Source organism: Sciurus carolinensis, chromosome 10 (assembly GCF_902686445.1).
Source record: "Sciurus carolinensis chromosome 10, mSciCar1.2, whole genome shotgun sequence".
NCBI classification, from domain to species: domain Eukaryota; kingdom Metazoa; phylum Chordata; class Mammalia; order Rodentia; family Sciuridae; genus Sciurus; species Sciurus carolinensis.
In genome coordinates, this window is record NC_062222.1 from 23,322,963 (window position 1) to 23,336,174 (window position 13,212).

Here is a 13,212-nt window from a genome sequence, read left to right on the forward strand (position 1 = left end):
CTCAGAAAAGTGTAATTGAGACATACAGGAAAATTCCAATGAAGTTGAGGATCTGGTATCCCTAAATTTGGTTGAGCCTTCTTTGCCAGCAGAAGTGGTCCTTCCAACTGTGCTTAATGAGCTTGGTCTCCTTTTGACAGAAGAACTTTCTTAGAATACTATACAGGAAGGAATCCAAAGACTTTGGGAGACTGAGCTTAAATATTCCAGCCTCTGACACAAACACAACAGAAAACAGCTTTACAGAGACTACTTAACCTGTTTCCACAGTTACCTAAGGTCAAATTTCTTTAGCAAATCTGTGGTATGTGCATGTGTGTATGTGGAGGTGTGTTTCCGTTTCTGTTTCCCTGAATGAACCCATAAAGTGATGAAGCTAAGGTCATTATGACTAATTTCATGTTCAAGGTACATCTTCTTTACCCCAGGACTTGATGTCCTCCTAACATAACTTCCCCTCCAAGTGTTATTACCTACCTGTCTAGAAAAGACAAAATCACACCTATCTTCCTCAATTTGGCTTAAGAAGTTCAGCACATATTAGGCAATTTTAATAAAATCACCATGAGCTATCACCAACCTGTTCTTCATATATAAAAAAAAAGAATGATATGAGAAAATCTATAAATTCTCTTCTCCAAAAACATTATTTTTTTTCAAAAGTGTTTTCTTGCTATTTCCTTTCCCTTTGGTTCCGTTTATTTAAGGAATGCAAAATTTCTAGAAAAAAATGAGCTATCATTTTAGCTTGTTAAAGAAACACATGTAACAGTCAGGGTTCAATCAGAGAAACAGAGCCACTGGAATATGCAAGTCAAGATTAATTATAGGAATTAGATCCTCTGAAACTATGGGAGCAACTGAGGAAATGAAGGTCAGAAGATCTGAGAAACAGTCATACACTATTCCTCTATAAGCAATGGTGTAAATGGGTAAGTTGGAGCTGCCAGGAAAGTCTGAGAAGATAAATATACCCAGTCACTTCAGAGATACTGTGAAAATGGAACTCACAAAGAGGTCTATAGATAGATGTTCCCACTAGATGGGTACTATTATGGTTTAGATGTGGTGTCGCCCCAAAGTTCAGGTGTGAGGCAATGAAGAAGGTTTGGAGGAGAAATGATTGGGTTATATATAGCCTTAACCTAATCAGTGAATTAATCCCTGTTGGGATTGACTGAGTATTAACTGGAGGCAGGTGGGGTGTGGCTGGAGGCAGTGGTTCATTGGGGGCGTGGCTATGGGGTATATATTTTGTATCTGGAGAGTGGAGTCTCTCTCTGCTTTCTGATCACCATGTGAGCTCCTTCCCTCTGCCACACTCTTCCACCATGATGTCCTGTCTCCCTCAAGCCCTGAGGAATGGAGCCAGAGTCCTATGAACTTCTTAGTCCATGCTACTTAGTCCGTACTTACTCTGAAACCATGAGCCCTCGAATAAACTTTTCCTCCCTTAAAATTGTTCTGGTAAGATCTTTTAGTAATGGCAGCAAAAAAGTTGACAAAAACAGGTCAAGCATCTGGTTAGCAGAAGGAGGGAGCTGGGTCCACTTTTTGGTGAGCAGAGCTGGCAGTCAAGAAGAAGAGCTAAACACAGTATAGAAGATATCAAGAATAAGTGACAATCCACAGGCACCTCTGTGTCTGTCATTCAGACTATGGTGACCTTCTACTTCCTTCCACCTTGCAAATCTCATACAAGTTCCTCTATGACCAATCCAAGCACAGAACCATTAGCGGAACGTAATTCCCAGCATAACCAAGCTGCCAGATCATAATTGAGCATACTAGCTAAGATGAAGAAGAATTTATGATAAGGATCCTGGGCTTACTGATAGAACTGAGGAGAAGAATGAAACTGGATCTCAAATGCAGACAAAAAATGAGCTTGGACACCATCAGGGCTCTCTAGGCATCCTTGCTGCTCTCTACTCCCTACTCATACATCCGTCTCCCTGTACACAGTCCTATTCCACTGCAGGAAACCTAACTGCTAACAACTCCCAGGCTTTACTTGATACAGTTTCTTCAGCTCTTTCTCTTTGTGCTCAGTCCAGGAAATTCTGAGAAGGGATTCACTGGCCAGAGGACTGGATGTCATGGTAATATGATTGCCCCTACTGTACAATGTGAACCCAAAAGTGAGGACAGCTTTCCAGAGGAATGTAGAAAGTGTTGAGCAAAGTTCATAGGTGTCCACTGCATGGAAAAGGTCTGTTTATCAGTATGCTATATAATAGTCTGTATGCCAAGAATTTTGGATGTGTTATCTCATTGAATGCTTATCTCCATGTTTTGAGGTTATTATTATTGTCCCCATTTTACAGATAAGGAAAGTGAGGCTCAGATACATTAGCTCTTACCTAAAGTCCTAGAACTAGCAAGTAGCAAGATTTTCCTGGCCCCAAAGAGTGCTCTTTAAACAATACCAGTAGTTTCCATTGTGCCAAGGAGCTCTAGTAGCTAGATTGTCATTACCAAACAACTGCATTTTTTAAAATATATTTTTAATTGATACATGGTAATTGTGCATACTTATGGAGTACAGTATGACATTTCAAAACATATATACAATGATTAAATTAGGGTATTTGGCATTTCCATCACTTCTAAATATTCCATAGCACTGTGGTATAACTATGATTAACAACAACTGATTGAATATTTCAAAATAGTAAAGGGGATATTTAATATTCCTAAAAAATGAAATGATAAATATTTGAGGATACAGATATGCCAATATTTCACTTCCACAAAAACTCACCATGCTATTCTATACTGTCTCCTTTCTCACTTCACAGGCAGCAGAGACACAAAATGACTACCCATTTACATATCTAGAAAAACTAACTCAGTGATCATTTCTCTATTTCACACTTTCTCTGCATCCTTAATCATCTGCTGCAATAAATATGAAAGCCACTTTTGGTTAATTTCTTACAAGAAAAACGTGCTCTCTCAAGTACATTTAGTTTAGCATAATGAAAGCAAAATTTTATATTTGATATAATCATGTAAATCGCTACTGACACTACTACTTTAGACTACCTTCTACAGAAAAGAAAGTCCAAAGGCAAAATGAAACAGTAGTTTGAAAGTGTGTTGTTACTCTCCTCCCAGAATTTCATTATAAATTATAATTAATAAATATTGAACATGCCATTACAAGGCACTGTGCCAGCGATGATGAATAGAAGTGAATGTGTAAGACACAGTCCTAAAATTCATTTGAGTTCATAGAATACAGACAGAATATAACCATTTATGGTAGCCTATTCTAAACCATTAAATGAATGACCCAGCTGAGCCCTGGAACAGCCAGAAAAGTCACTGTAGAGGAGGCAGGAATTGAAAGTCAGGATTTTATCTAATATTTATTTATTTGCTCATTCATGCATTCATTCATTCATTCAACATTAAGTTGGGCATCATGCTTAATGCATAGAAGAATGGTGGCCAACCTGGATAAGACGTATGAGAGAATCATGAGAAACTTTATTTCACTACCAGAATGGTAAAATTCAAATGTGTAGTGTACTCTACTCTAGCACCTTGTCACTTGTAGGGTGTCTCTTACCTGCTGGTCATTGTGCTAGATCCCTATAAGAAGTAAAAGAAAATCACGGCCACTGTTTATAGAGATTCACAAAACTTTTATTTAATAAGTTTTTATAAGAATAAATGTTCAAGTAGTCAGTCAAGAATGAGAACTGTATATCACACATTGTAGATTAAGAGAAATTCTACAATGGGGACACGATGCATACGGTGCTCTAAACTCTCACCTCCCAACTACTGGAAAGGAAACAGCTGGACACATAATAGCTGTGGCTCCAGGAGAAAGACATGAACCCCATGCTCCCTCACACGTTTATGAGTGTTGAGAGAAACAAAGCTCACTCAACTAAATTGAGTTAACCTAACTAGTACAAGAAAAAAGCATCCTTCTATCCACCACTAGTTTGCATTTAGCACTGGTGGTAGAGGTCTTGAAACTATGTCCCTCCCTGCTCAGATAACTTATTGCTGGGCCATCACACTTATTCAGGGAAAAAAATAATTTAAGTCTATACAGAAATAGAGGAGTTTAGAGTAAGGTGAGATGGGGAGAGAAATTCACAGGTAGGATTTGAATAGGTGGGGAGAAGAGGGTTGGACATTCTAAAAAAGGGGCTGCAGAGGCAAGAATAAGGATGTCTACTTCACCACTGTAGTAACTAAGGTGCTTAGAACGATGTCAATCAATTGTAGACAGTCAGGAAATAGGAAATATTTGTTGAATGGCTTGAAAGACATTTGCTTGCCTACTACTTCTCAAAATTGGTACATAAAACAAATGGTGAAGTCTTGGGAAATATTCAAAGTCACAAGAAAAAAAGTGACAATCTCACCAGATTTATTGGTCAGCAAATTAAAACTTTTTAAAAATCAAAATATTTAAATTCTACATCTTATTATAAATAGATAAATGTATGTGGTATATGTGTAAATTATAAAATTCCAGTAAGTCCTTCAAATAAAATGTGAGGCATAAGAGAAATTTCTCCCTTGTAATATTTTCAGGCAATACTCAAAATTACTGGAAAACACTTGTTCACTCTCCTCTGTCATTAGGGATTTTACAGTGGGAAATCTTGGAAAATATGAGTAGTGGGTTTCTATTGAGAAAAAGAAAAGGGAAAAAAGTGACCTAAATAGCAGCTAAGAGATAAGTTGTAAATTTTCTAACCTTTTCCTGAAGAGTTGCCCAGATCTTATTTAAATCAGCAGTAAAGTGGATTATATACCCTTACAATAAATATGATAATCTATATTGTGTAATAGATCATAGATGTCTGAAATAATATAAATGTTATAAACTAAAATGAGTTCATATTGATATAAATGTTATAAATTAAAATGAGTTTATATCAATAGACTGGCACAACAAGGAAGTGTCTAGCATTATAAACCAACTTTGAGGAAAAACAAACAAAAACAAAACCCTACTAGATGTAAGAATTTGTTATTGCATGCACACATGCACATACACACATACTCTTTTAATACTTAAAAATACTTCAAACTTAAAAATATACTGATTATGAAATTATAATCCAGGCTGGGGAATAGCTCAGTGGTAGAGCACTTGCTCATCATGCATGAGGTCCTGGGTTCACTTCAGAGAACCACACAAAAAAATAAATTATAACCCCCTCTTTAAGTTGAAATGCTTTAAGACCCTGAGTAAAGATAATACAAGAGATAATACAATAACTATACAATAACGTACAATGCAATCATTGCTCATTATTAGAAATATTGGGGATTAACTATAAGTGGAAAGAAAAGTGGGTCACCAAGCTTTATTTTAATATTTTTGCACAAAAATTTTTGCACAAAATCTTATTAGTCTTTAATTTCAAAATTTGCTCTCACTCTGCTTTGCTTCACATCTCCCAAAAATATATGTGGTACAGTTTGGGGCTCCCTGTGGATACAGTGTGGTCAGCTGAGTGTTGTTATAAACTTCAGATCTGGATATTGTCACCCATTTGCTCTTTCCAAAGACAAAGGGCACTTATTTCAGGACACCTGTCCTATTATATTACATTTTTTAAAAAATGCTGATGACAGTGTAGCTGAAAATTCAAATGGAATGAATTTGAATGGGTCAGCATCTTCCCTTCCACTGATTTTTTAAAACAGATTCTGGAGAAGAATGTTTTCAGGGCAGGATGACCAGGCTATGCACAGCTGATCCTATCATTGCCAGCCCCTTTATAATCAGTGTCGATGGCCACACAGTTCATTCAACCCACAGTGATGAGAATCAAACATGAAGATGGCTGAAATAATTGGGTCAAATCTGCAGCAGGCCAGTTTAGTGGTCACACATAAATGAGGTGTATTCAAAAATCACAATGAATCATATTCTCTATGGATAAAATAGGAATCATGATGGTATGGTATCAGTCAATTTCAGAAGGGCACTAGCAAGTAAAACATAAATCATTAATATTTATACAGGTGCAGAAAAAAAATAAACAAGACTGTATAACATAAATGTAAGCAGATTTATGTCCCAACTACCTAATTTCCAGTAATGGAAGCATTGGTGAGTCAGAATATTTTAAGTTAAAGTATTATTTTTAATATTTTGGTTTCATTATGTTGGGTTAGATTTCTTCCATTTGTCACACTGAGTCCATCCCGTCTTCATCTCTGCCTCGTTCCATGTTCTGGGAGACTAATCTGCTTGAACTTAAATCAACTGGCTCCCTTGTCTTCTGGCTTCCTCTGGGTTTGACCAATAGGGGGCATGAATGGGAGATCAGAGGAAGGGAAGAGAGTGAGATTGAGCTGTTTCTGCTCCCTTTTGTGGGTTCATCTTGCACAGAAGGTCACAGCTTATTCTAGATGGTCCATGCACACAGCCTATATCCACTTTCTAGTGGCCATTGCCTCCTCTTTGTACTGTTACTCTGTTATCCCAAATGGTTTCCATCCTCCTCACAATTCTGCAAATAGTCCCTCTATTAAATGCTACTCAAATCACTAAATTTTCCATGAGTTTTCAACTGGATTCTTGAATGAATCATATGGTCAGTAATCATGTTTTACAATTATTTGGTAATTAGTGTTCATCCAAAACTATTGTTTGATGATAACAAATCTCCCTTTCCTCTGTGCATGGTTTCCTTGATAAACCTTAAGGGAGAATGTACCTTCAATATTATCTCTGAACCCTTCTTCAAGGGTATGTGGCCTCACTTTTATTAAAACGGTTTTGGGTTTATGAGTTGTTTTTGGAGGTTGGGGGAAATAAGCAACTTTGCCAGGTTGGCTCAAGTCCGCCCTCTTATCAATCAAATGTATGATTTTTTTTTTGGTGATACAAATCAACAAAGTCTAGTTACTGAGTCTAATTCTTATTGGGACATAATTCCCCATGACGTTTTTGCATGTTTCCATCCAGCTTTTAATCTGGACAATCTTTTCATGGATATTTATGCAGCAAATGGCCTTGGAGGATACAATGTCTGCATCTCAGACAGAGTACATATTTTCCTTTACCAAGATCTAAAAGGAAGCGTCTCCTTCGAAGGTAAAGGTAGAGCTGGTTTGCTTGCAGTTCATTTTAAAAGACAGGAATTCTAAGTTTGGAGTTCCTTAACTATGATACAAACCACAGACTGCCCAACCACACATGTGGGACTCTCCACATCAACCTTAGAACTTGGAAGGCAAAATGAACCAATGAAAACATGCCCTTGTTCATACTGCTTGCTGTGCTGTGCGTACAAAGGCCTTTGTCTCTGACTAGGTATTTCTGCCAGCATCTATAAACCATGGTAATCTAAACAGCTAGCTTGTGTTAGTCAGCTGTCACCACAACAAACTGTCTGAGAAATTACAAGGAAAAAGAGTTTATTTTGGCTCACAGGGTTGTCATTGTTTTCAGTAAAAATTACACATTTTTATTATCCTAAACACAAAGAAATGCACATGAGAAAAAATGGTGATAAAAATATCATTGGGAGAAATATATCATTGAGAGGCAAGTCCTCTTATTTCACTTGATTTAGCTATGTGAATGTGATGTTTGCCATGCATGCATGGATGTGCAAGCACATGGTTTTTATCAGACAGTTTTATGTTTTTACTCATTGAAGTTATATATTTTCTATTGCCTTAAATTTTCTGTCCGCTATCATATTAAGTTGACACTAATAATAATTTTAATATAGTAAGTGCCCATACAGTGACCTTTTTTGAAGTTCCAAGTTCTTCTTGAACTTACTTCAACCTTCCTCACTTGAGTGATCTGTCAACTTACTTCTGATGCTCTGCTACTTGACTTTTTGATTCCTTAGGTTCAATTCCAGTTTTCAGACATCAGGGGTCAAGTGCTCACTCTCTGATGTTTAGCTTTTTTGATCTGAGTAGTTTCTTCAGTGTGACACTGTTGTCTCCTCAGTAAGATGGGAACAGATCTTTCGTAGGTTTTACATTGCTGAGTAAGATTCTTGCCGTTCCTGTCTCCTTTTATTTCCTCTGCCTCCTCTTTCAGGATTTTTCCTCAAGCAAGATCACACTGAAGAAAAGTTCCAATAGAGCTGGGCATGGGTGATGCTGATCTATAATCCTAGTAATTCGGGAGGCCAAGACAGAAGAATTCCAAGTTTGAGGCCAGCCTCAGCAATTTACTAAGACCTTCATGGGAGACAAAAAGCAGACAGGACTCAGTTTTAGAGGTTCCTGTCCATGAACTTGTGGACCCGCTGCTTTTAGGTGTCTAGTGGGGATGCCAGACAGAAGGGCAGGGCGAGCTGGGGACTGGAACTCAGTGGTAGAGTGCTTGCCTAGAATGGCAGGGAGCGCAAGGCAGAGCAAATAGCTCACCTTGAGCTCAGGATGCAAACAAGAGCAAGGTGAAGGGGCTGGGATCCTACAGTCCCTCTTGATGTCACACCTACAATGACCTAAGATGTACCACTAGGCCCCATACCTCCTCCCAATAGCACTACCCTGGGGAGCAAGTCTTAAACACATGGGTCTTTGGGGAATATTCAACATTCAAACTATAGCATCTAGTACATAGTTAAAATCTCAGACTCTTCACAATTCTTAAGTTTAATGCCTCCCATCCCAGTTAGCTACCATCCTGAAGTCATGCCATTTGATATCAGGCCTGCTACCTTTTATAATAACTGTCATCACTGCTCCTCTGGCTATTGGCCATTAAATACACTAGCTGGCTTTTCCCACGTCTGGACCCTCTCACTTTCGATGATCAGAGGACTCATATTAACTACACTGCTTCCTAGTAACAGTTACAATTACCATTAAAGCACTCCAAAGATGGTGGCATTTATACCAATGTTTTCCTCTGGGCCCCTTCATGAGGAGATGAAATTAAAGATTAGGTAACTGGGTAGGCTACATATGAAAAGTCCACTCTTGCATCCTTATTTCCAAAGTCTTTACATCCCTCCTCCTGCATTTTGCAAAGGAAATTTTAGCACTTGGACTTCTTTAGTGTGGACCCCACTGAGTCTAGGTTTATTTTTTTAGGATCATTCAAACTGCTCTACGAAGCATGGTGTGCTGAAGCAGGGAAGAGTGTGAGAGGATCTTACACCAGCAATTAAATAGTTTAGCCATGAAGTGACACATGACTTTTCTTGAAACCTACTGACCAGAACCATATGATCCCTCCTGCAAGAGGGACAGCAAAGTGCAAATCTCAGGGAACAAGAGAACTGGATATTTGTGAGCAGCACACCCACATAATTTAGGGTTGCCACAGTGATAAGGAGTCACAATATCCAAACTATCCATACACCCTAGTGGACAGCCCCCCGCCTACAGGACCTACCTTCATTCCATCTGAACAACCACCAGAACCAGAGTTCCTGAAATTTTTAATTTGAAGATTATGGCAGCTATGTTTTATATTCTTTAGTTTTTTTTTTTTTTTTTCTTTCTTTTCTCTCTGCCAAAGTGGCTAATATTTCAGGTTTTAAAAGTGGGTGCATGTCTGAATCATTATCAATTCACATTAAGACACAAGTCTGAGCCATTTGTGGAGTTACTGGTGCCTTCTGGATCTTCTAAGGCCAAATCTTGTAACTGCTGCTCTGTTTTACGCTGGAATGCTCCCTGGATGTGCTCAGTTTTATGGTTCAGTGATCATATAACAACTAGTTTGTGATGGGTGATTTAGGTTGTCTAGTCAATTGAAGTCCCCAAATTAGGTGTTTAGTTTCAATCAGAACCTAGTAGCGAGATAAGAACAGCTTTTCAAATGAAGAATAATTATAGCATGGCCTTCCTCCAAAACTGAGTTTGCTCTGTGGCTCGGCAGTCTCCAAACAGCAACTCTGCTGCCATACACCCTCCATGCTGTTGGATCTGCTGCTCATAAGACCCAAGAGCCTTGTCAGCGTGCGTCCTAGCCTCAGTCTGCTGCAGAGCTTGTTCTTGTTCCAGGGCTCACTTAAAACTGGAGGTCTATGGGTTATCTCATAAGTTGGTTGGTGCAACACTGCATCTCTTTCCTTGTGGTGGATGGTGCAAAGTACTGCCGCTTGCTTCTCTAAATAGAAGGGATCTCCCAAAATGACCCAGACCAGATCCCTTGAAACTTCACCAAAGTGGCAGGGCCCTGAACTTTCACAAGGTTTATCTTCCATCCTCTGGTGTACATGTTTTTTACTTCCTGCACACTAGTTCAATTGACAATGTAATAATCAGTGTAAAGGGACAAAGTGATGTGCTGTAGAATACAATAAAGACAGACTCTTATCTCTGCCTCATAAACACAGACTGTTCTGAGTTTGCCTACTAATGGGAATCTTTCTTCCTGAAGACACTGTTTACAAAGTCAGGGTTCCTGAGAACAGGGGGAGTTGAAAAGCTTAGTTCCAAAATAATAGCCCGAATTTCACATAGTAAAGATGCTACGTAAATAGAAGCACTGATTACACTGGCCCAAGCCAGCTCCAATCAGAGCTATGCATTCACAGAGCACACATTTCATAATAAGGGATGATACACACACACACACACACACACACACACACACACACACACACACGCCCTTACCCATATGAAACCACATAGGATATATGAGCATAGGATATGTGCTCATGAGTTTCCACAAGGAAATTAACAGCCTAAAATATATGACAAAAGTAAAGGTAAATAAAATTCAAGCTCCACAGATAGCTTTCTTCACAATCAAAGAATAAAACTATTCCTCCACAGTAGAACAAACCCTCCCAAGAATTTTCCTTTTCTGTGGATATCACCACAGTCTAGCATCTAATATACAAATAAATGACATATCAATTTTTACTTAAATCCTAAAAGAACATCTCAGTATAAACACATTTTTCCTTTCTCACATTTTAAATAATACACAGAATCTTTTTCCTAACCAGAAATATCTTTTTTCCTCAAATATTGAGTGATAAAGTTTTGAATCTATTATTTAAAGTTACTAAGGTTTTCCTCATTCATTTTAGCACACAACTGAGAAGTGTCAGTTAAATCACTCTGATAGAGGAAAAAAAAAAAAAACCTTCCTTACCAGAGAAATACTGGAAAGTTCATCAGTAAGCAATAATTTATAGAAGTAATTTATTATTTTTAAGTTGTTTACACCACCCATAGCATCTCCCTCACTTCAGTGACAAAGGTTACATATAGGACCAAAGACAATCAGATGGCATAAGATATTTTATTCATCTTTCTTGTGAGGAAATTAGAGAACTTTATAGTCATTAATCCATTAATTCTACTAATATACCTTTGAAGAAAAGGGTAAATGTTCTATTCTTTTAACTACCTAATTAAATAAACAGCCTTTAGAGAAAACCCAAAATAAAAGTGAATATACTGAGGGGATAAACATGGGTCAAAAATGTAAAAACCTATAAAGCAAAGAAAGCAATCAGAAATTATTTATATATGCACTGAAAATGTAAGCAAATTTATCTGGGAAAAAAAAAACAAGTACCAAGGTCAAGGACAAACCCAAGTCCAGATGAGAAACACATTTAGAAGACGTTAGGGTTATAATTCCCAAAGTGTGCACTAAGGAGCCATAGGCCACTAGAGTTCATTGCAGCACCCTGGGATATTTTAGATTTTTTATTTTAAATTTTTGAGAGAAACAAGGAAACATCTGTCACACAATACGTGAATGTCTACAATGAGGCTGTTTGAATCTAGTTACTTAATAAATGGAACTATTAGCTATTTCTTTGTCTGAAGCACACTATGAAAAAAATCACTGAGATTCTAAGGATACTATGAAACAGTTTGGGGACTTCTGACTTGGCAACATGCTACGGGTTCAAGGACACTATCTGTTCAGGGTTAAATGTGAAAAGCAGAATAAAAGTGAAAAGGACAGAGCATCCACCTTCTGACATAACTGGCTATGCATGGGTAAGGCCTTTTCTTTCACTTGATCCAGGCTCTAAAGAATTCATGTCAGGGGCTGGGGAGATAGCTCAGTTGGTAGAGTGCTTGCCTTGCAAGCACGAGGCCCTGGGTTTGATCCCGAGCACTGTAAAAAAAAAAAAAAAAAAAAGAATTCATGTCAGGATCTTTTTTTATACCAAAGGACTTAAAATTAGCATACTACAATAATGCAGCCACATCAATGTTTATAGCAGCTCAATTCACAATAGCTAGATTGTGGAACCAACCTAGATGCCCTTCAACAGATGAATGGATAAAGAAACTGTGGTGTATATACACAATGAAATATTATTCAGCCATAAAGAATAATATTAAGGCATTGCAAATAAATGGATGGAATTGGAGAATATCATGCTAGGTGAAATAAGCCAATCCCAAAAAACAAAGGCCAAATGTTTTCCCTGATAAGTGGATGATAATATATAATGGGGGTGGCAGGTGGGAAGTGAGAGAAGAATGGAGGAACTTTAGAAGGAAATGAGATGGGGGTATGAAAAATGGTGGAATGAGACAGACATCATTACTCTATGTACATGTATGATTACACGAATAGTATGAATCTACATTGTGTACAAGCATAGAAGCAAAATGATGTACCCCATTTGTGTACAACAAATCAAAATGCAGTCTGTAAAAAATAATTAATTAATTAAAAAAAAGAATGTGTCCTCTTATCTGAATTTGCTGTAGGATCCTTCAATGTTGGTTTTAGGACCAAACAATTAGATTTACCCAAATGTTTTGTGTGAAAAATCCTACTACAACTTAAATATCCCTTTCCTAATGAAGAAATGAATAAACCTAATGAAAAGTTTCATCAAGAAAGTGCATAACAGCCCAATGTAACAGTTTACATTTTAATTAAGAATTGACAAACTTTCTAGAAAAGTCCAGATCAAATACAATTTTTAAAAGTTCTTTTTATATAACTCTTTAAAAACATAAAACCAAATTGGAAACAAGGACTCAAACAGATATTTGTATACTAATGTTCACAGTATCATTATTAATAGCCAAAGAGTAGAAACAACCCAAAGGATAATCAATGGATGAAATAGATACAGAAAATGTGGCATACACATACAATGGAATATTTTTCAATCCTAAAAAGGAATAAAATTCTGATATATGCTACAACATGGATGAACCTTGAAAACATTATGCTAGTCAAATAAGCCAGACACAAAAGAACAAATATTGTACGATTCCACTTACATGAGAGTTAATTGAATAGTC